Raw genomic sequence first — 24,765 nt, forward strand, 5'->3', positions numbered from 1 at the left:
TTCCGATGCTTCACTTCAGGTTTACTGTTTCCCTTGGACCTTCTTATTGACGATGAAACACAGAAATTGCATCGGAATTAAATACAAAAGGCACAATGCCGACTTAAGTACAAGAAGACAGACTCTTCTTACTGTCTATGTTTTGAACCATTCCTGTGATACTAGTTGTTGATTCCGATGCTTCACTTCTGGTTTACTGCATCCCCTGGACCTTCTTATTGACGATAAAACACAGAAATTGCATCGGAATTAAATACAAATGTCACAATGCCGACTTAAGTAAAAGAACACTGAATCTTCCTACTGTCTATGCTTTGAACCATTCCGGTGACACTAGTTATAGATTCCGATGCTTCACTTCAAGTTTACTGTATCCCTTGTACCTTCTTATTGACGATGAAACACAGAAATTGCATCGGACTTAAATACATAAGGCACAATGCCGACTTAAGTAAAAGAAGACTGACTCTTCCTACTGTCTATGATTTGAACCATTCCAGTGACACTAGTTATAGATTCCGATGCTTCAATTCAGGTTTATTGTAACCCTCTGACCTTATTGACGAGGAAACACGGAAATTGCATCGGAATTAAATACAAAAGGAACAATACCGACTTAAGTACAAGAAGACTGAATCTTCTTTCTGTCTATGTTTTGAACCATTCCTGTGACACTAGTTATATATTCCGATGCTTCACTTTAGGTTACTGTATCCCTTGGACCTTCTTATTGACGATGAAACACAGAAATTGCATCGGCATTGAATACAAAAGGCACAATGCCGACTTAAGTACAAGAAGACTGACTCTTCCTACTGTCTATGTTTTGAACTATTCCTGTGACACTAGTAATAGAGTCCGATGCTTCACTTCTGGTTTACTGTATCCCTTGGACCCTCTTATTGGCGATGAAACACAGAAATTGCATCGGAATTAAATACAAAAGGCACAATGCCGACTTAGGTACAAGAGGACTGACTCTTCCTACTGTGTATGTTTTGAACCATTCCTGTGACACTAGTTTTGGATTCCGATGCTTCACTTCAGGTTTACTGTATCCCTCTGACCTTCTTATTGACGATGAAACACAGAAATTGCATCGGAATTAAATACAAAAGGCACAATGCCAACTTAAGTACAAGTAGACTGACTCTTCCTACTGTCTATGTTTGAACCATTCCTGTGACACTAGTTATAGATTCCGATGCTTCACTTCAGGTTTACTGTATCCCTCTGACCTTATTGCAGATGAAACACAGAAATTGCATCGGAATTAAATAGAAAAGGCACATTTCCGATTTAAGGACAAGAAGACTGACTCTTCTTACTGACTATGTTTTGATCCATTCCTGAGACACTAGTTATAGATTCCGATGCTTCACTTCAGGTTTACTGGATCCCTCTGACATTCTTATTGACGATGAAACACAGAAATTGCATCGGAATTAAATACAAAAGCCACAAGCCGACTTAAGTACAAGAAGACTGACTCTCCTTACTGACCATGTTTTGAACCATTCCTGTGACACTAGTAATAGATTCCGATGCTTCACTTCAGGTTTACTGTTTCCCTTGGACCTTCTTATTGACGATGAAACACAGAAATTGCATCGGAATTAAATACAAAAGGCACAATGCCGACTTAAGTACAAGAAGAGAGACTCTTCTTACTGTCTATGTTTTGAACCATTCCTGTGATACTAGTTGTTGATTCCGATGCTTCACTTCAGGTTTACTGCATCCCCTGGACCTTCTTATTGACGATGAAACACAGAAATTGCATCGGAATTAAATACAAATGTCACAATGCCGACTTAAGTACATGAACACTGACTCTTCCTACTGTCTATGCTTTGAACCATTCCGGTGACACTAGTTATAGATTCCGATGCTTCACTTCAAGTTTACTGTATCCCTTGTACCTTCTTATTGACGATGAAACACAGAAATTGCATCGGACTTAAATACAAAAGGCACAATGCCGACTTAAGTAAAAGAAGACTGACTCTTCCTACTGTCTATGATTTGAACCATTCCTGTGACACTAGTTATAGATTCCGATGCTTCAATTCAGGTTTATTGTAACCCTCTGACCTTATTGACGATGAAACACAGAAATTGCATCGGAATTAAATAAAAAAGGAACAATACCGACTCAAGTACAAGAAGACTGAATCTTATTTCTGTCTATGTTTTGAACCATTCCTGTGACACTAGTTATATATTCCGATGCTTCACTTTAGGTTACGGTATCCCTTGGACCTTCTTATTGACGATGAAACACAGAAATTGCATCGGCATTAAATGCAAAAGGCACAATGCCGACTTAAGTACAAGAAGACTGACTCTTCCTACTGTCTATGTTTTGAACTATTCCTGTGACACTAGTAATAGAGTCCGATGCTTCACTTCTGGTTTACTGTATCCCTTGGACCCTCTTATTGACGATGAAACACAGAAATTGCATTGGAACTAAATACAAAAGGCACAATGCTGACTTAAGTACAAGAAGACTGACTCTTCCTACTGTCTATGTTTTGAACCATTCCGGTCACACGAGCTATAGATTCCGATGCTTCACTTTAGGTTTACTGTATCCCTTGGACCTTCTAGTTGACGATGAAACACAGAAATTGCTTCGGAATTAAATACAAAAGACACAATGCCGACTTAAGTACAAGAAGACTGACTCTTCTCACTGTCTATGCTTTGTACCATTCCTGTGACACTAGTTATAGATTCCTATGCTACACTCCAGGTTTACTTTATCCCTAGGACCTTCTTATTGACGATGAAACACAGAAATTGCATCGGAATTAAATGCAAAATCCACAATGCCGACTTAAGTACAAGAAGACTGACTCTTCTTACTGACTATGTTTTGATCCATTCCTGTGACACTAGTTATAGATTTCGACGCTTCACTTCAGGTTTACTGTATCTCTTTGACCGTCATATTGACGATGAAACACAGAAATTGCATCGGAATTAAATACAAAAGGCACAATGCCGACTTAAGTACAAGAAGTCTGACCCTGCTTACAGTCTATGTTTTGAACCATTACTGTGACACTAGTTATAGATTCCGTTGCTTCACTCCAGGTTTACTGTATACCCTGGACCTTCTTATTGACGATGAAACACAGAAATTGCGTCGGAATGAAATACAAAAGGGACAATGCCGACTTAAGGAAAAGAAGACTGAATCTTCTTACTGACTATGTTTTGAACCATTCCTGTGACACTAGTTATAGATTCCGATGCTTCATTTCAGGTTTACTGTAGCCCTGTGACCTTCTTATTGACGACGAAACACAGAAATTGCATCGGAATTAAATAGAAATGGCACAATGGCAACTTAAGTACAGGAAGACTGACTCTTCTTACTGTCTACGTTTTGAACCATTCCTGTGAAACTAGTTTTGGATTCCGATGCTTCACTTCAGGTTTACTGTATCCCTCTGACCTTCTTATTGACGATGAAACACAGAAATTGCATCGGAATTAAATACAAAAGGCACAATGCCAACTTAAGTACAAGTAGACTGACTCTTCCTACTGTCTATGTTTGAACCATTCCTGTGACACTAGTTATAGATTCCGATGCTTCACTTCAGGTTTACTGTATCCCTCTGACCTTATTGCAGATGAAACACAGAAATTGCATCGGAATTAAATAGAAAAGGCACATTTCCGATTTAAGGACAAGAAGACTGACTCTTCTTACTGACTATGTTTTGATCCATTCCTGAGACACTAGTTATAGATTCCGATGCTTCACTTCAGGTTTACTGTATCCCTCTGACATTCTTATTGACGATGAAACACAGAAATTGCATCGGAATTAAATACAAAAGCCACAAGCCGACTTAAGTACAAGAAGACTGACTCTCCTTACTGACCATGTTTTGAACCATTCCTGTGACACTAGTAATAGATTCCGATGCTTCACTTCAGGTTTACTGTTTCCCTTGGACCTTCTTATTGACGATGAAACACAGAAATTGCATCGGAATTAAATACAAAAGGCACAATGCCGACTTAAGTACAAGAAGAGAGACTCTTCTTACTGTCTATGTTTTGAACCATTCCTGTGATACTAGTTGTTGATTCCGATGCTTCACTTCAGGTTTACTGCATCCCCTGGACCTTCTTATTGACGATGAAACACAGAAATTGCATCGGAATTAAATACAAATGTCACAATGCCGACTTAAGTACATGAACACTGACTCTTCCTACTGTCTATGCTTTGAACCATTCCGGTGACACTAGTTATAGATTCCGATGCTTCACTTCAAGTTTACTGTATCCCTTGTACCTTCTTATTGACGATGAAACACAGAAATTGCATCGGACTTAAATACAAAAGGCACAATGCCGACTTAAGTAAAAGAAGACTGACTCTTCCTACTGTCTATGATTTGAACCATTCCTGTGACACTAGTTATAGATTCCGATGCTTCAATTCAGGTTTATTGTAACCCTCTGACCTTATTGACGATGAAACACAGAAATTGCATCGGAATTAAATAAAAAAGGAACAATACCGACTCAAGTACAAGAAGACTGAATCTTATTTCTGTCTATGTTTTGAACCATTCCTGTGACACTAGTTATATATTCCGATGCTTCACTTTAGATTACGGTATCCCTTGGACCTTCTTATTGACGATGAAACACAGAAATTGCATCGGCATTAAATGCAAAAGGCACAATGCCGACTTAAGTACAAGAAGACTGACTCTTCCTACTGTCTATGTTTTGAACTATTCCTGTGACACTAGTAATAGAGTCCGATGCTTCACTTCTGGTTTACTGTATCCCTTGGACCCTCTTATTGACGATGAAACACAGAAATTGCATTGGAACTAAATACAAAAGGCACAATGCTGACTTAAGTACAAGAAGACTGACTCTTCCTACTGTCTATGTTTTGAACCATTCCGGTCACACGAGCTATAGATTCCGATGCTTCACTTTAGGTTTACTGTATCCCTTGGACCTTCTAGTTGACGATGAAACACAGAAATTGCTTCGGAATTAAATACAAAAGACACAATGCCGACTTAAGTACAAGAAGACTGACTCTTCTCACTGTCTATGCTTTGTACCATTCCTGTGACACTAGTTATAGATTCCTATGCTACACTCCAGGTTTACTTTATCCCTAGGACCTTCTTATTGACGATGAAACACAGAAATTGCATCGGAATTAAATGCAAAATCCACAATGCCGACTTAAGTACAAGAAGACTGACTCTTCTTACTGACTATGTTTTGATCCATTCCTGTGACACTAGTTATAGATTTCGACGCTTCACTTCAGGTTTACTGTATCTCTTTGACCGTCATATTGACGATGAAACACAGAAATTGCATCGGAATTAAATACAAAAGGCACAATGCCGACTTAAGTACAAGAAGTCTGACCCTGCTTACAGTCTATGTTTTGAACCATTACTGTGACACTAGTTATAGATTCCGTTGCTTCACTCCAGGTTTACTGTATCCCCTGGACCTTCTTATTGACGATGAAACACAGAAATTGCGTCGGAATGAAATACAAAAGGGACAATGCCGACTTAAGGAAAAGAAGACTGAATCTTCTTACTGACTATGTTTTGAACCATTCCTGTGACACTAGTTATAGATTCCGATGCTTCATTTCAGGTTTACTGTATCCCTGTGACCTTCTTATTGACGACGAAACACAGAAATTGCATCGGAATTAAATAGAAATGGCACAATGGCAACTTAAGTACAGGAAGACTGACTCTTCTTACTGTCTACGTTTTGAACCATTCCTGTGAAACTAGTTGTAGATTCCGATGCTTCACTTCAGGTTTACTGTATCCCTTGGACCTTCTTATTGACGATGAAACACAGAAATTGCATCGGAATTACTGACTCTTCCTACTGTCTATGTTTTGAACCATTCGTGTGACACTAGCTATAGATTCCGATGCTTCACTTCAGGTTTACTGTATCCCTTGTACCTTCTTATTGACGATGTAACACAGAAATTGCATCGGAATAAAGTACAAAAGGCACAATGCCGACTTCAGTACATGAAGACCGACTCTTCTTACTGTCTAGAATTTGAACCATTCTTGTGACACTAGTTATAGATTCCGATGCTTCACTCCAGGTTTACTATATCCCTTGGAACTTCTCATTGACGATGAAACACAGATATTGCATAGGAATTAAATACAAAAGGCACAATGCCGACTTAAGGACAAGAAGACAGACTCTTCTTACTGACTATGTTTTGAACCATTCCTGTGACAATAGTTATTGATTCCGATGCTTCACTTTAGGTTTACTGCAGCCCTCTGTCCTTCTTATTGACGATGAAACTCAGAAATTGCATCGCAATTAAATACAAAAGGCACAATGCCGACTTAAGTACAAGAAAACTGACTCTTCCTACTGTCTATGTTTTGAACCATTCCTGTGACACTAGTTATAGATTCCGATGCTTCACTTCAGGTTTATTGTATCCCTCTGACCTTATTGACGATGAAACACAGAAATTGCATCGGAATTAAATACAAAAGGAACAATACGGACTTAAGTACAAGAAGACTGACTCTTCTTACTGTCTATGTTTTGAACCATTCCTGTGACACTAGTTATATATTCCGATGCTTCAATTTAGGTTACTGTATCCCTCGGACCTTCTTATTGACGAAGAAACACAGAAATTGCATCGGAATTAAATACAAAAGGCACAATGTCGACTTAAGTACAAGAACACTGACTCTTCCTACTGTCTATGATTTGAACCATTCCTGTGACACTAGTTGTAGATTCCGATGCTTCACTTCAGGTTTACTGTTTCCCTTGGACCTTCTTATTGACGATGAAACACAGAAATTGCATCGGAATTAAATACAAAAGGCACAATGCCGACTTAAGTACAAGAAGACTGACTCTTCCTACTGTCTATGTTTTGAACCATTTCTGTGACACTAGTTATAGAATCCGATGCTCCACTTCAGGTTTACTGTATCCCTTTGACCTTCTTATTGTCGATGAAACACAAAAATTGCATCAGAAATAAATACAAAAGGCACAATGCCGACTTAAGTACTAGAAGACTGACGCTGCTTACAGTCTATGTTTTGAACCATTAGTGTGACACTAGTTATAGATTCCGTTGCTTCACTCCAGGATTACTGTATCCCCTGGACCTTCTTATTGACGATGAAACTCAGAAATTGCATCGCAATTAAATACAAAAGGCACAATGCCGACTTAAGTACAAGAAAACTGACTCTTCCTACTGTCTATGTTTTGAACCATTCCTGTGACACTAGTTATAGATTCCGATGCTTCACTTCAGGTTTACTGTATGCCTCTGACCTTCTTATTGACGATGAAACACAGAAATTGCATCGGAATTAAACTGAAAAGGCACACTGCCGACTTAAGTACAGGAAGACTGACTCTTCTTACTGTCTATGTTTTGAACCATTCCTGTGAAACTAGTTGTAGACTCCGATGCTTCACTTTGGTTTACTGTATCCCTTGGACCTTCTTATTGACGATGAAACGTAGAAATTGCATCGGAATTGCTGACTCTTCCTACTGTCTTTGTTTTGAACCATTCCTGTGACACTAGTTGTAGATTCCGATGCTTCACTTCAGGTTTACTGTTTCCCTTGTACCTTCTTATTGACGATGTAACACAGAAATTGCATCGGAATTAAATACAAAAGGCACAATGCCGACTTAAGTGCAAGAAGACTGACTCTTCTTACTGTCTATGATTTGAACCATTCCTGTGACACTAGTTATAGATTCCGATGATTCACTCCAGGTTTACTATATCCCTTGGACCTTCTTCATGACGATGAAACACAGAAATTGCACCAGAATTAAATACAAAAGGCACATTGCCGACTTAAGTACAAGAAGACTGACTCTTCCTACTCTCTATGTTTTGAACCATTCCCGTGACACGAGTTATAGATTCCGATGCTTCACTTCAGGTTTACTGTATCCCTTGGACCTTCTAGTTGACGATGAAACACAGATATTGCATCGGAATTAAATACAAAAGGAACAATACGGACTTAAGTACAAGAATACTGACTCTTCTTACTGTCTATGTTTTGAACCATTCCTGTGACACTAGTTGTATATTCCGATGCTTCACTTCAGGTTCACTGTTTCCCTTTGACCTTCTTATTGTCGATGAAACACAAAAATTGCATCGGAATTAAATACAAAAGGCACAATGCCGACTTAAGTACAAGAAGACTGACGCTGCTTACAGTCTATGTTTTGATCTATTACTGTGACACTAGTTATAGATTCCGTTGCTTCACTCCAGGTTTACTGTATCCCCTGGACCTTCTTATTGACGATGAAACACAAAAATTGGGTCGGAATTAAATACAAAAGGCACAATGCCGACTTAAGGACAAGAAGACTGACTCTTCATACTGACTATGTTTTGAACCATTCCTGTTACACTAGTTATAGATTCCGATGCTTCACTTCAGGTTTACTGTATGCCTCTGACTTTCTTATTGACGATGACACACAGAAATTGCATCGGAATTAAATAGAAAAGGCACAATGCCGACTTAAGTAGAGGAAGACTGACTCTTCTTACTGTCTATGTTTTGAACCATTCCTGTGAAACTAGTTGTAGATTCCGATGCTTCACTTCAGGTTTACTGTATCCCTTGGACCTTCTTATTGACGATGAAACACAGAAATTGCATCGGAATTACTGACTCTTCCTACTGTCTTTGTTTTGAACCATTCCTGTGACACTAGCTATTGATTCCGATGCTTCACTTCAGGTTTACTGTATCCCTTGTACCTTCTTATTGACGATGTAACACAGAAATTGCATCGGAATTAAATACAAAAGGCACAATGCCGACTTAAGTACATGATGACCGACTCTTCTTATTAACAAAGATTTGAACAACTCCTGTGACACTAGTTATAGATTCCGATGCTTCACTTCAGGTTTACTGTATCCCTTGGACATTCTTATTGACGATGAAACACAGAAATTGTATCCGAATTAAATACAAAAGGCACAATGCCGACTTAAGTGCAAGAAGACTGACTCTTCTTACTGTCTATGATTTGAACCATTCCTGTGACACTAGTTATAGATTCCGATGCTTCCCTCCAGGTTTACTATATCCCTTGGACCTTCTCATTGACGATGAAACACAGAAATTGCATCGGAATTAAATACAAAGGGCACAATGCCGACTTAAGGACAAGAAGACTGACTCTTCTTACTGATTATGTTTTGAACCATTCCTGTGACAATAGTTATTGATACCGATGCTTCACTTTAGGTTTACTGCATCCCTCTGACCTTCTTTTGACGATGAAACTCAGAAATTGCATCGGAATTAAATACAAAAGCCACAATGCCGAATTAAGTACATGAGGACTGACTCTTCTTACTGTCTATGTTTTGAACCATTCCATTGACACTAGTTATAGATTCCGATGCTTCACTCCAGGTTTATTGTATCCCTTGGACCTTCTTATTGACGATGAAACACAGAAATTGCATCGGAATTAAGTAGAAAAGGCACAATTCCGACTTAAGTACAAGAAGACTGACTCTTCTTACTGACTATGTTTGGAACCATTTTTGTGACACTAGTTATAGATTCCGATGCTTCACTTCAGGTTTACTGTATGTTTTGGACCTTCTTATTGACGATGAAACACAGAAATTGCATCGGAATTAAATACAAAAGGCTTAAGTACATGAAGACCGACTCTTCTTACTGTCTATGTTTTGAACCATTCCCTGTGACACTAGTTATTGATTCCGGTGCTACACTCCAGGTTTACTGTATCCCTTGGACCTTCTTATTGACGATGAAACACAGAAATTGCATCGGAATTAAGTAGAAAAGGCACAATGCCGACTTAAGTACAAGAAGACTGACTCTTCTTACTGACTATGTTTGGAACCACTCTTGTGACACTAGTTATAGATTCCGATGCTTCACTTCAGGTTTACTGTAATTTTGGACCTTCTTATTGGCGATGAAACACAGAAATTGCATCGGAATTAAATACAAAGGCCACAATGCCGACTTAAGTACATGAAGACCGACTCTTCTTACTGTCTATGATTTGAACCATTCTCTGTGACACTAGTTATAGATTCCGGTGCTACACTCCAGGTTTACTGTATCCCTTGGACCTTCTCATTGACGATGAAACACAGAAATTGCATCGGAATTAAATACAAAAGGCACAATGCCGACCTAAGGACAAGAAGACTGACTCTTCTTACAGACTATGCTTTGAACCATTCCTTTGACACTAGTTATAGATTCCGATGCTTCACTTCAGGTTTACTGTATCATTTGGACCTTCTTATTGATGATGAAACACAGAAATTGCATCGGAATTAAATAGAAAAGGCACAATGCCGACTTAAGAACAAGAAGACTGACTCTTCTTACTGTCTATGATTTGAACCATTCCTGAGACACTAGTTATAGATTCCTATGCTTCACTTTAGGTTTACTGTATCCCTTGGACCCTCTTATTGACGATGAAACTCAGAAATTGCAACGGAATTAAATACACAAGGCACAATGCCGACTTAAGTACAAGAAGACTGACACTTCCTGCTGTCTATGTTTTGAACCATTCCTGTGACACTAGTTTTGGATTCCGATGCTTCATTTTCGGTTTACTGTATCCCACTGACCTTCTTATTGACGATGAAACACAGAAATTGCATCGGCATTAAATACAAAAGGCTCAATGCCGACTTAAGTACAAGAAGACTGACTCTTCCTACTGTCTATGTTTTGAACTATTCCTGTGACACTAGTAATAGAGTCCGATGCTTCACTTCTGGTTTACTGTATCCCTTGGACCCTCTTATTGACGATGAAACACAGAAATTGCATCGTAATTAAATACAAAAGGCACAATGCCGACTTAAGTACAAGAAGACTGACTCTTCCTACTGTCTATGTTTTGAACCATTCCCGTGACACGAGTTATAGATTCCGTTGCTTCACTTCAGGTTTACTGTATCCCTTGGACCTTCTAGTTGACGATGAAACACAGAAATTGCTTCGGAATTAAATACAAAAGACACAATGCCGACTTAAGAGCAAGAAGACTGACTCTTCTTATTGTCTATGCTTTGTACCATTCCTGTGACACTAGTTATAGTTTCCGATGCTACACTCCAGGTTTACTGTATCCCTAGGACTTTCTTATTGACAATGAAACACAGAAATTGCATCGGAATTAAATAGAAACGGCACAATGTCGACTTAAGTACAAGAACACTGACTCTTCCTACTGTCTATGATTTGAACCATTCTTGTGACACTAGTTGTAGATTCCGATGCTTCACTTCAGGTTTACTCTTTCCCTTTGACCTTCTTATTGTCGATGAAACACAAAAATTGCATCGGAATTAAATACAAAAGGCACAATGCCGACTTAAGTACAAGAAGACTGACGCTGCTTACAGTCTATGTTTTGAACCATTCCTGTGACACTAGTTATAGATTCCGTTGCTTCAATCCAGGTTTACTGTATCCCCTGGACCTTCTTATTGACGATGAAACACAGAAATAGGGTCGGAATTAAATATAAAAGGCACAATGCCGACTTAAGGACAAGAAGACTGACTCTTCATACTGACCATGATTTGAACCATTCCTGTGACACTAGTTATAGATTCCGATGCTTCGCTTCAGGTTTACTGTATGCCTCTGACCTTCTTATTGACGATGAAACACAGAAATTGCATCGGAATTAAATAGAAAAGGCACAATGCCGACTTAAGTACAGGAAGACTGACTCTTCTTACTGTCTATGTTTTGAACCATTCCTGTGAAACTAGTTGTAGATTCCGATGCTTCACTTCAGGTTTGCTGTATCCCTTGGACCTTCTTATTGACGATGAAACACAGAAATTGCATCGGAACTACTGACTCTTCCTACTGTCTTAGTTTTGAACCATTCCTGTGACACTAGCTATAGATTCCGATGCTTCACTCCAGGTTTACTGTATCCCTTGTCCCTTCTTATTGACGATGTAACACAGAAATTGCATCGGAATTAAATACAAAAGGCACAATGCCGACTTAAGTACATGAAGACCGACTCTTCTTATTAACAAAGATTTGAACCACTCCTGTGACACTAGTTATAGATTCCGATGCTTCACTTCAGGTTTACTGTATCACTTGGACATTCTTATTGACGATGAAACACAGAAATTGTATCGGAATTAAATACAAAAGGCACAATCCCGACTTAAGTGCAAGAAGACTGACTCTTCTTACTGTCTATGATTTGAACCATTCCTGTGACACTAGTTATAGATTCCGATGCTTCCCCCCAGGTTTACTATATCCCTTGGACCTTCGCATTGACGATGAAACACAGAAATTGCATCGGAATTAAATACAAAAGGCACAATGCCGACTTAAGGACAAGAAGACTGACTATTCTTACTGACTATGCTTTGAACCATTCCTGTGACAATAGTTATTGATACCTATGCTTCACTTTAGGTTTACTGCACCCCTCTGACCTTCTTTTGACGATGAAACTCAGAAATTGCATCGGAATTAAATACAAAAGGTACAATGCCGAATTAAGTACAAGAAGACTGACTCTCCTTACTGTCTATGTTTTGAACCATTCCATTGCCACTAGTTATAGATTCCGATGCTTGACTCTAGGTTTTTTGTATCCCTTGGACCTTCTTATTGACGATGAAACACAGAAATTGCATCGGAATTAAGTAGAAAAGGCACAATGCCGACTTAAGTACAAGAAGACTGACTCTTCTTACTGACTATGTTTGGAACCACTCTTGTGACACTAGTTATAGATTCCGATGCTTCACTTCAGGTTTACTGTATTTTTGGACCTTCTTATTGACGATGAAACACAGAAATTGCATCGGAATTAAATACAAAAGGCACAATGCCGACTTAAGTACATGAAGACCGACTCTTCTTACTGTCTATGATTTGAACCATTCTCTGTGACACTAGTTATAGATTCCGGTGCTACACTCCAGGTTTACTGTATCCCTTGGACCTTCTTATTGACGATGAAACACAGAAATTGCATCGGAATTAAAAACAAAAGGCACAATGCCGACTTAAGTACAAGAAGAGTGACTCTTCTTACTGTCTATGTTTTGAACCATTATTGTGACACTAGTTATAGATTCCGATGCTTCACTTCAGGTTTACTGTATCATTTGGACCTTCTTATTGACGATGAAACACAGAAATTGCATCGGAATTAAATAGAAAAGGCACAATGCCGACATAAGAACAAGAAGACTGACTCTTCTTACTGTCTATGATTTGAACCATTCCTGAGACACTAGTTATAGATTCCTATGCTTCACTTTAGGTTTACTGTATCCCTTGGACCCTCTTATTGACGATGAAACACAGAAATTGCAACGGAATTAAATACAGAAGGCACAATGCCGACTTAAGTACAAGAAGACTGACTCTTCCTGCTGTCTATGTTTTGAACCATTCCTGTGACACTAGTTTTGGATTCCGACGCTTCACTTTCGGTTTACTGTATCCCACTGACCTTCTTATTGACCATGAAACACAGAAATTGCATCGGCATTAAATACAAGAGGCACAATGCCGACTTAAGTACAAGAAGACTGACTCTTCCTACTGTCTATGTTTTGAACTATTCCTGTGACACTAGTAATAGAGTCCGATGCTTCACTTCTGGTTTACTGTATCCCTTGGACCCTCTTATTGACGATGAAACACAGAAATTGCATCGGAATTAAATACAAAAGGCACAATGCCGACTTAAGTACAAGAAGACTGACTCTTCCTACTGTCTATGTTTTGAACCATTCCCGTGACACGAGTTATAGATTCCGATGCTTCACTTCAGGTTTACTGTATCCATCGGACCTTCTAGTTGAAGATGAAACACAGAAATTGCTTCGGAATTAAATACAAAAGACACAATGCCGACTTAAGTGCAAGAAGACTGACTCTTCTTACTGTCTATGTTTTGAACCTTTCCTGTGACACTACTTATAGATTCCGATGCTTCACTCCAGGTTTACTGTATCCATCGGACATTCTTACAGACGATGAAACACAGAAATTGCATCGGAATTAAATACAAAAGGCACAATGCCGACTTAAGTACAAGAAGACTGACTCTTCTTACTGTCTATGCTTTGTACCATTCCTGTGACACTAGTTATAGTTTCCGATGCTACACTCCAGGTTTACTGTATCCCTAGGACTTTCTTATTGACAATGAAACACAGAAATTGCATCGGAATTAAATACAAAAGGCACAATGCCGACTTAAGTACAAGAAGACTGACTCTTCTTACTGACTATATTTTGATCCATTCCTGTGACACTAGTTATAGATTCCGATGCTTCACTTCAGGTTTACTGTATCTCTTTGACCTTCATAGTGACGATGAAACACAGAAATTGGATCGGAATTAAATAGAAAAGGCACAATGCCGACTAAAGTACAAGAAGACTGACTCTTCTTACTGTCTATGTTTTGAACCATTCCTGTGACACTAGTTGTAGATTCCGATGCTTCACTTCAGGTTTACTGTATCCCTTGGACCTTTTTATGGACGATGAAACACAGAAATAGCATCGGAATTAAATAGAAAAGGCACAATGTCGACTTAAGTACAAGAACACTGACTCTTCCTACTGTCTATGATTTGAACCATTCCTGTGACACTAGTTGTAGATTCCGATGCTTCACTTCAGGTTTACTGTTTCCCTTTGACCTTCTTATTGTCGATGAAACACAAAAATTGCATCGGAATTAAATACAAAAGGCACAATGCCGACTTAAGTACAAGAAGACTGACGCTGCTTACAGTCTATGTTTTGAACCATTCCTGTGACACTAGTTATAGATTCCGTTGCTTCACTGCAGGTTTACTGTATCCCCTGGACCTTCTTATTGACGATGAAACACAGAATTTGGGTCGGAATTAAATACAAAGGGCACAATGCCGACTAAAGGACAAGAAGACTGACTCTTCATACTGACTATGTTTTGAACCATTCCTGTGACACTAGTTATAGATTCCGATGCTTCACTTCAGGTTTACTGTATGCCTCTGACCTTCTTATTGACGATGAAACACAGAAATTGCATCGGAATTAAATAGAAAAGGCACAATGCCGACTTAAGTACAGGAAGACTGACTCTTCTTACTGTCTATGTTTTGAAACATTCCAGTGAAACTAGTTGTAGATTCCGATGCTTCACTTCAGGTTTACTCTATCCCTTGGACCTTCTTATTGACGATGAAACACAGAAATTGCATCGGAATTACTGACTCTTCCTACTGTCATAGTTTTGAACCATTCCTGTGACACTAGCTATAGATTCCGATGCTTCACTCCAGGTTTACTGTATCCCTTGTACCTTCTTATTGACGATGTAACACAGAAATTGCATCGGAATTAAATACAAAAGGCACAATGCCGACTTAAGTACATGAAGACCGACTCTTCTTACTGTCTATGTTTTGAACCATTCCCTGTGACACTAGTTATAGATTCCGGTGCTACACTCCAGATTTACTGTATCCCTTGGACCTTCTTATTGATGATGAAACACAGAAATTGCAACGGAATTAAATACAAAAAGCACAATGCCGACCTACGGACAAGAAGACTGACTTTTCTTACAGAGTATGAATTGAACCATTCCTGTGACACTAGTTATAGATTCCGATGCTTCACTTGAGGTTTACTGTATCATTTGGTCCTTCTTATTGACGATGAAACACAGAAATTGCATCGGAATTATATAGCAAAGGCACAATGCCGACTTAAGTACAAGAAGAGTGACTCTTCTTACTGTCTATGTTTAGAACCATTCCTGTGACACTAGTTATAGATTCCTATGCTTCATTTTAGGTTTACTGTATCACTTGGACCCTCTTATTGACGATGAAACACAGAAATTGCAACGGAATTAAATACAGAAGGCACAATGCCGACTTAAGTACAAGAAGACTGACTCTTCCTGCTGTCTATGTTTTGAACCATTCCTGTGACACTAGTTTTGGATTCCGATGCTTCACTTTCGGTTTACTGTATCCCACTGACCTTCTTATTGACCATGAAACACAGAAATTGCATCGGCATTAAATACAAAAGGCACAATGCCGACTTAAGTACAAGAAGACTGACTCTTCCTACTGTCTATGTTTTGAACTATTCCTGTGACACTAGTAATAGAGTCCGATGCTTCACTTCTGGTTTACTGTATCCCTTGGACCCTCTTATTGACGATGAAACACAGAAATTGCATCGGCATTAAATACAAAAGGCACAATGCCGACTTAAGTACAAGAAGACTGACTCTTCCTACTGTCTATGTTTTGAACCATTCCCGTGACACGAGTTATAGATTCCGATGCTTCACTTCAGGTTTACTGTATCCCTCGGACCTTCTAGTTGAAGATGAAACACAGAAATTGCTTCGGAATTAAATACAAAAGACACAATGCCGACTTAAGTGCAAGAAGACTGACTCTTCTTACTGTCTATGTTTTGAACCTTTCCTGTGACACTACTTATAGATTCCGATGCTTCACTCCAGGTTTACTGTATCCATCGGACATTCTTACAGACGATGAAACACAGAAATTGCATCGGAATTAAATACAAAAGGCACAATGCCGACTTAAGTACAAGAAGACTGACTCTTCTTACTGTCTATGCTTTGTACCATTCCTGTGACACTAGTTATAGTTTCCGATGCTACACTCCAGGTTTACTGTATCCCTAGGACTTTCTTATTGACAATGAAACACAGAAATTGCATCGGAATTAAATACAAAAGGCACAATGCCGACTTAAGTACAAGAAGACTGACTCTTCTTACTGACTATATTTTGATCCATTCCTGTGACACTAGTTATAGATTCCGATGCTTCACTTCAGGTTTACTGTATCTCTTTGACCTTCATAGTGACGATGAAACACAGAAATTGGATCGGAATTAAATAGAAAAGGCACAATGCCGACTAAAGTACAAGAAGACTGACTCTTCTTACTGTCTATGTTTTGAACCATTCCTGTGACACTAGTTGTAGATTCCGATGCTTCACTTCAGGTTTACTGTATCCCTTGGACCTTTTTATGGACGATGAAACACAGAAATAGCATCGGAATTAAATAGAAAAGGCACAATGTCGACTTAAGTACAAGAACACTGACTCTTCCTACTGTCTATGATTTGAACCATTCCTGTGACACTAGTTGTAGATTCCGATGCTTCACTTCAGGTTTACTGTTTCCCTTTGACCTTCTTATTGTCGATGAAACACAAAAATTGCATCGGAATTAAATACAAAAGGCACAATGCCGACTTAAGTACAAGAAGACTGACGCTGCTTACAGTCTATGTTTTGAACCATTCCTGTGACACTAGTTATAGATTCCGTTGCTTCACTCCAGGTTTACTGTATCCCCTGGACCTTCTTATTGACGATGAAACACAGAAATTGGGTCGGAATTAAATACAAAGGGCACAATGCCGACTAAAGGACAAGAAGACTGACTCTTCATACTGACTATGTTTTGAACCATTCCTGTGACACTAGTTATAGATTCCGATGCTTCACTTCAGGTTTACTGTATGCCTCTGACCTTCTTATTGACGATGAAACACAGAAATTGCATCGGAATTAAATAGAAAAGGCACAATGCCGACTTAAGTACAGGAAGACTGACTCTTCTTACTGTCTATGTTTTGAAACATTCCTGTGAAACTAGTTGTAGATTCCGATGCTTCACTTCAGGTTTACTCTATCCCTTGGACCTTCTTATTGACGATGAAACACAGAAATTGCATCGGAATTACTGACTCTTCCTACTGTCATAGTTTTGAACCATTCCTGTGACACTAGCTATAGATTCCGATGCTTCACTCCAGGTTTACTGTATCCCTTGTACCTTCTTATTGACGATGTAACACAGAAATTGCATCGGAATTAAATACAAAAGGCACAATGCCGACTTAAGTACATGAAGACCGAATCTTCTTACTGTCTATGTTTTGAACCATTCCCTGTGACACTAGTTATAGATTCCGGTGCTACACTCCAGATTTACTGTATCCCTTGGACCTTCTTATTGATGATGAAACACAGAAATTGCAACGGAATTAAATACAAAAGGCACAATGCCGACCTACGGACAAGAAGACTGACTTTTCTTACAGAGTATGAATTGAACCATTCCTGTGACACTAGTTATAGATTCCGATGCTTCACTTGAGGTTTACTGTATCATTTGGTCCTTCTTATTGACGATGAAACACAGAAATTGCATCGGAATTATATAGCAAAGGCACAATGCCGACTTAAGTACAAGAAGAGTGACTCTTCTTACTGTCTATGTTTAGAACCATTCCTGTGACACTAGTTATAGATTCCTATGCTTCATTTTAGGTTTACTGTATCCCTTGGACCTTCTTATTGACGATGAAACACAGAGGTTGCAACGAAATTATATAAACCAGTCACAATGCCAACTTAAGTACAAGAAGACTGACTCTTCCTGCTGTCTATGATTTGAACCATTCCTGTGACACTAGTTTTCGATTCCGATGCTTCACTTTAGGTTTACTGTATCCCTCTGACCTTCTTATTGACGATGAGACACAAAAATTGCATCGGAATTAAATAGAAAAGGCACAATGCCGACTTAAGTACACGAAGACTGTCTCTCCTTACTGTCTATGTTTTGAACCATTCCTGTGACACTAGTTATAGATTCCTATGCTTCACTTTAGGTTTACTGTATCCCTTGGACCTTCTTATTGACGATGAAACACAGTAATTGCATCGGAATGAAATACAAAAGGCACAATGCCTACTTATGTACAAGAGACTGACTCTTCTTACTGACTATGTTTTGAACCATTCCTGTGACACTAGTTATAGATTCCGATGCTTCACTTCTGGTTTACTGTATCCCTCTCACCTTCTTATTGACGATGAAACACAGAAATTGCATCGGAATTAATTAGTAAAGGCACAATGCCGACTTAAGTACAAGAAGACTGTATCTTCTTACTGTCTATGTTTTCAACCATTCCTGTGATACTAGTTATAGATTCCGATGCTTCACTCCAGGTTTACTGTAACCCCTGGACCTTCTTATTGGCGATGAAACACAGAACTTACATCGGAATTTAATACAAAAGGCACAATGCCGACTTAAGGACAAGAAGATTGACTCTTCTTACTGACTATGTTTTGAACCATTCCTGTGCAACTAGTTATAGATTCCGATGCTTCACTTCTGGTTTACTGTATCCCTCTGACCTTCTTATTGACGATGAAACACAGAAATCGCATCGTAATTAAATACAAAAGGCACAATGCCGACTTAAGTATAAGAAGACTGACTCTTCTTACTGTCTATGTTTTGAACCATTCCTGTGACACTAGTTTCAGATTCCGATGCTTCACTTCAGGTTTACTGTATCCTTTGGACCTTCTTATTGGCGATGAAACACAGAAATTGCATCGGAATTAAGTAGAAAAGGCACAATGCCGACTTAAGTACAAGAAGAATGTATCTTCTTACTGTCTATGTTTTGAACCATTCCTGTGACACTAATTATGGATTCCGATGCTTCACTCCAGGTTAACTGTATTCCTTGGACCATCTTATTGGCGATGAAACACAGAAATTGCATCGGAATTATATACAAAAAGCACAATGCCGACTTAAGGAGAAGAAGAGTGACTCTTCTTACTGACTATGTTTTGAACCATTCCTGTGTCACTAGTTATAGATTGCGTTTATTAACGTCAGGTTTACTGTATCCCTCTGACCTTCTAATTGACGATGAAACACAGTATTTGCACCGGAATTAAATACAAAAGGCTCATTGCCGAACTAAGTACAAGAAGACTGACTCTACTTACTGTCTATTTTTTGAACCATTCCATTGACACTAGTTATAGATTCCGATGCTTCACTCCAGGTTTACTGTATCCCTTGGACTTTCTTATTGACGATGAAACACAGAAATTGCATCGGAATTAAATACAAGTGGCACAATGCCGACTTATGTAGAAGAAGACTGTCTCTTCCTACTGTCTATGTTTTGAACCATTCCTGTGACACTAGTTATAGATTCCGATGCCTCACTTCAGGTTTACTGTATCCCTTGGACCTTCTTATTGACGATGAAACACAGAAATTGCATCGGAATTAAATACAAAACGCACAAGGCCGACTTAAGTACATGAAGACTGACTCTTATTACTGACTATGTTTTGAACCATACCTGTGACACTAGTTACAGATTCCGATGCTTCACTTCAGGTTTACTGTATCCCTTGAACCTTCTTATTGACGATGAAACACAGAAATTGCATCGGAATTAAATACAAAACGCACAATGCCGACATAGGTACATGAAGACTGACTCTTCTTACTGTCTATGTTTTCAACCATTCCTGTGATACTAGTTACAGATTCCGATGCTTGACTTCAGATTTACTGTATCCCTTGGACCTTCTTATTGACGATGAAACACAGAAACTGCATCGGAATTTAATACAAAAGGCACAATGCCGACTCAAGTACAAGGAGACTGACTCTCTTACTGTCTATGCTTTAAACCATTCCAGTGACACTAGTTATAGTTTCCGATGCTTCACTGCAGGTTTACTGTATCCCTCTGACCTTCTTATTGACGATGAAACACAGAAATTGCATCGGAATTAAATACAAAAGGCAAAATGCCGGCTTAAGTACAAGACGACTGACTCTTCCTACTGTCTATGTTTTGAACCATTCCTGTGACCGTAGTTATAGATTCCGATGCTTCACTTCAGGTTTACTGTATCCCTCTGACCTTATTCACGATGAAACACAGAAATTGCATCCGAATGAAATACAAAAGGAACAATACCGACTTAAGTACAAGAAGACTGACTCTTCTTAATGTCTATGTCTTGAACCATTCCTGTGACACTAGTTATTGATTCCGATGCTTCACTTCAGATTTACTGTATCATTTTGAACTTCTTATTGGCGATGAAACACAGATATTACATCGGAATCAAATACAAAAAGCATAATGCCGACTTAAGTACAAAAAGTCTGACTCTTCTTACTGACTATGTTTTGAACCATTCCTGTGCCACTAGTTATAGATTCCGATGCTTCACTTCAGGTTTACTGTATCCCTCTGACCTTATTCACGATAAAACACAGAATTTGCATCGGAAATAAATACAAAAGGCACAATACGACTGACTCTTCTTACTGTCTATGTTTTGAACAATTCCTGTGACACTAGTTATAGATTCCGATGCTTCATTTCTGGTTTACTGTATGCCTCTGACCTCCTTATTGACGATGAAACACAGAATTTGCATCGGAATTAAATACGAAAGGCACAACGCCGACTTAAGTACAAGAAAACTGAATCTTCTTACTGTCTATACTTTGAACCATTCCTGTGACACAAGTTATAGATTCCGATGCTTCACTTCAGGTTTACTGTACCCCTCTGACATTCTTATTGACGATGAAAGATAGAAATTGCATCGGAATTAAATACAAAAGGCACAATGCTGACTTAAGTACAACAAAACTGACCCTTGTTACTGTCTATGTTTTGAACCATTCATGTGACACTAGTTATAGATTCCGATGCTTCACTTGAGGTTTACATTATCCCTCTGACCTTCTTATTGACGATGAAACTTAGAAATCGCATCGGAATTAAATAGAAAAGGCAGAATGCCGAATTAAGTACAAGAAGACTGACTCTTCTTACTGTCTACGTTTTGATCCATTCCTGTGACACTAGTTATAGATTCCGATGCTTCACTTCAGAATTATGTATCCCTCTGACCTTCTTATTGACGATGAAACACAGAAATTGCATGGGAATTAAATACAAAAAGCACAATGCCGACTTAAGTACAAGAAGACTGCCTTTTCTTACTGACTATGTTTTGAACAATTCCTGTGACACTAGTTATAGATTCCGATGCTTCACTTCAGGTTTACTGTATGCCTCTGACCTTCTTATTGACGATGAAACACAGAATTTGCATCGGAATTAAATACAAAAGGCACAATGCCGACTTAAGGACAAGGAGACTGACTCTTCTTACTGACTATGTTCTGAACCATTCCTGTGACACTAGTAATAGATTCCGATGCTTCACTTCAGGTTTACTATATCCCTCTGACCTTCTTATTGACGATGAAACACAGAAATTGCACCGGAATTAAATAAAAAAGGCACAATGCCGACTTAAGGACATGAAGACTGACTCTTCTTACTGTCTATGTTTTGAACCATTCCAATGAAACTAGTTATAGATTCCGATGCTTCACTCCAGGTTTACTGTATCCCTTTTAAATTCTTATTGACGATGAAACACTTAAATTGCTTCGGAACTAAATACAAAAGGCAAAATGCCGGCTTAAGTAAAAGAAGACTGACTCTTCCTACTGTCTATGCTTTGAACCATTCCTGTGACACTAGTTATAAATTCCGATGCTTCACTTCAGGTTTACTGTATCCCTCTGACCTTATTCACGATGAAACACAGAAATTGCATCGGAATGAAATACAAAAGGAACTATACCGACTTAAGTACAAGAAGACTGACTCTTCTTAATGTCTATGTTTTGAACCATTCCTGTGACACTAGTTATTGATTCCGATGCTTCACTTCAGGTTTACTGTATCATTTTGAACTTCTTATTGACGGTGAAACACAGAAATTACATCGGAATCAAATACAAAAAGCATAATGCCGACTTAAGTACAAAAAGACTGACTCTTCTTACTGACTATGTTTTGAACCATTCGTGTTCCAATAGTTATAGATTCCGATGCTTCACTTCAGGTTTACTGTATCCCTCTGACCTTATTCACGATGAAACACAGAAATTGCATCGGAATTAAATACAAAAGGCACAATACCGACTGACTCTTCTTACTGTCTATGTTTTGAACAATTCCTGTGTCACTAGATATAGATTACGATGCTTCACTTTAGGTTTACTGTATGCCTCTGACCTTCTTATTGACGATGAAACACAGAATTTGCATCGGAATTAATTACAAAAGGCACAATGCCGACTTAAGTACCAGAAAACTGACTCTTCTTACTGTCTATCTTTTGAACCATTCATGTGACATAAGTTATAGATTCCGATGCTTCACTTCATGTTTACTGTATCCCTCGTACACTCTTATTGACGATGAAACATAGAAATTGCATCGGAATTAAATACAAAAGGCACAATGCTGACTTAAGTACAAGAAAACTGACTCTTCTTACTGTCTATGTTTTGAACCATTCAAGTGACACTAGTTATAGATTCCGACGCTTCACTTGAGGTTTACATTATCCCTCTGAACTTCTATTTGACGATGAAACACAGAAATTGCATCGGAATTAAATAGAAAAGGCACAATGCCGAATTAAGTACAAGAAGACTGACTCTTCTTACTGTCTATGTTTTGAACCATTGCTGTGACACTAATTACAGATTCCGATGCTTCACTTCAGGTTTGCTGTATCCCTCTGACCTTATTCACGATGTAACACAGAAATTGCATCGGAATTAAATACAAAAGGCACAATACCGACTGACTCTTCTTACTGTCTATGTTTTGAACATTTCCTGTGTCACTAGTTATAGATTCCGATGCTTCACTTCAGGTTTACTGTATGCCTCTGACCTTCTTATTGACGATGAAACACAGAATTTGCATCGGAATTAATTACAAAAGGCACAATGCCGACTTAAGTACAAGAAGACTGACTCATCTTACTGTCTATCTTTTGAACCATTCATGTGACACAAGTTATAGATTCCGATGCTTCACTTCATGTTTACTGTATCCCTCGTACATTCTTATTGACGATGAAACGTAGAAATTGCAATGGAATTAAATACAAAAGGCACAATGCTGACTTAAGGACAAGAAGACTGACTCTTCTTACTGACTATGTTTTGAACCATTCCTGTGACACTAGTTATAGATTCCGATGCTTCACTCCAGGTTTACTGTATCCCTCTGACCTTCTTATTGACGATGAAACACAGATATTGCATCGGAATTAAATACAAAAGGCAGAATGCCGACTTAAGTACAAGATGACTGACTCTTCTTAGTGTCTATGTTTTGAACCATTCCATTGACACTTGTTATAGATTCCGATGCTTCACGCCAGGTTTTCTGTATCCCTTGGACCTTCTTATTGACGATGAAACACTGAAATTGCATCGGAATTAAATACAAAAGGCACAATGCCGACTTAAGGACAAGAAGACTGACTCTTCTTACTGACTATGTTTTGAACCATTCCTGTGCCACTAGTTACAGATTCCGATGCTTCACTTCAGGTTTACTGGATCCCTCTGACCTTATTCACGATAAAACACAGAAATTACATCGGAAATAAATACAAAAGGCACGATTCCGACTGACTCTTCTTACTGTCTATGTTTTGAACAATTCCTGTGACACTAGTTATAGATTCCGATGCTTCACTTCAGGTTTACTGTATGCCTCTGACCTTCTTATTGACGATGAAACACAGAATTTGCATCGGAATTAAATACGAAAGGCACAATGCCGACTTAAGTACAAGAAAACTGACTCTTCTTACTGTCTATGTTTTGAACCATTCCTGTGACACAAATTATAGATTCC

Source organism: Schistocerca serialis, chromosome 9 (genome assembly GCF_023864345.2).
Source record: "Schistocerca serialis cubense isolate TAMUIC-IGC-003099 chromosome 9, iqSchSeri2.2, whole genome shotgun sequence".
Lineage (NCBI taxonomy): Eukaryota > Metazoa > Arthropoda > Insecta > Orthoptera > Acrididae > Schistocerca > Schistocerca serialis.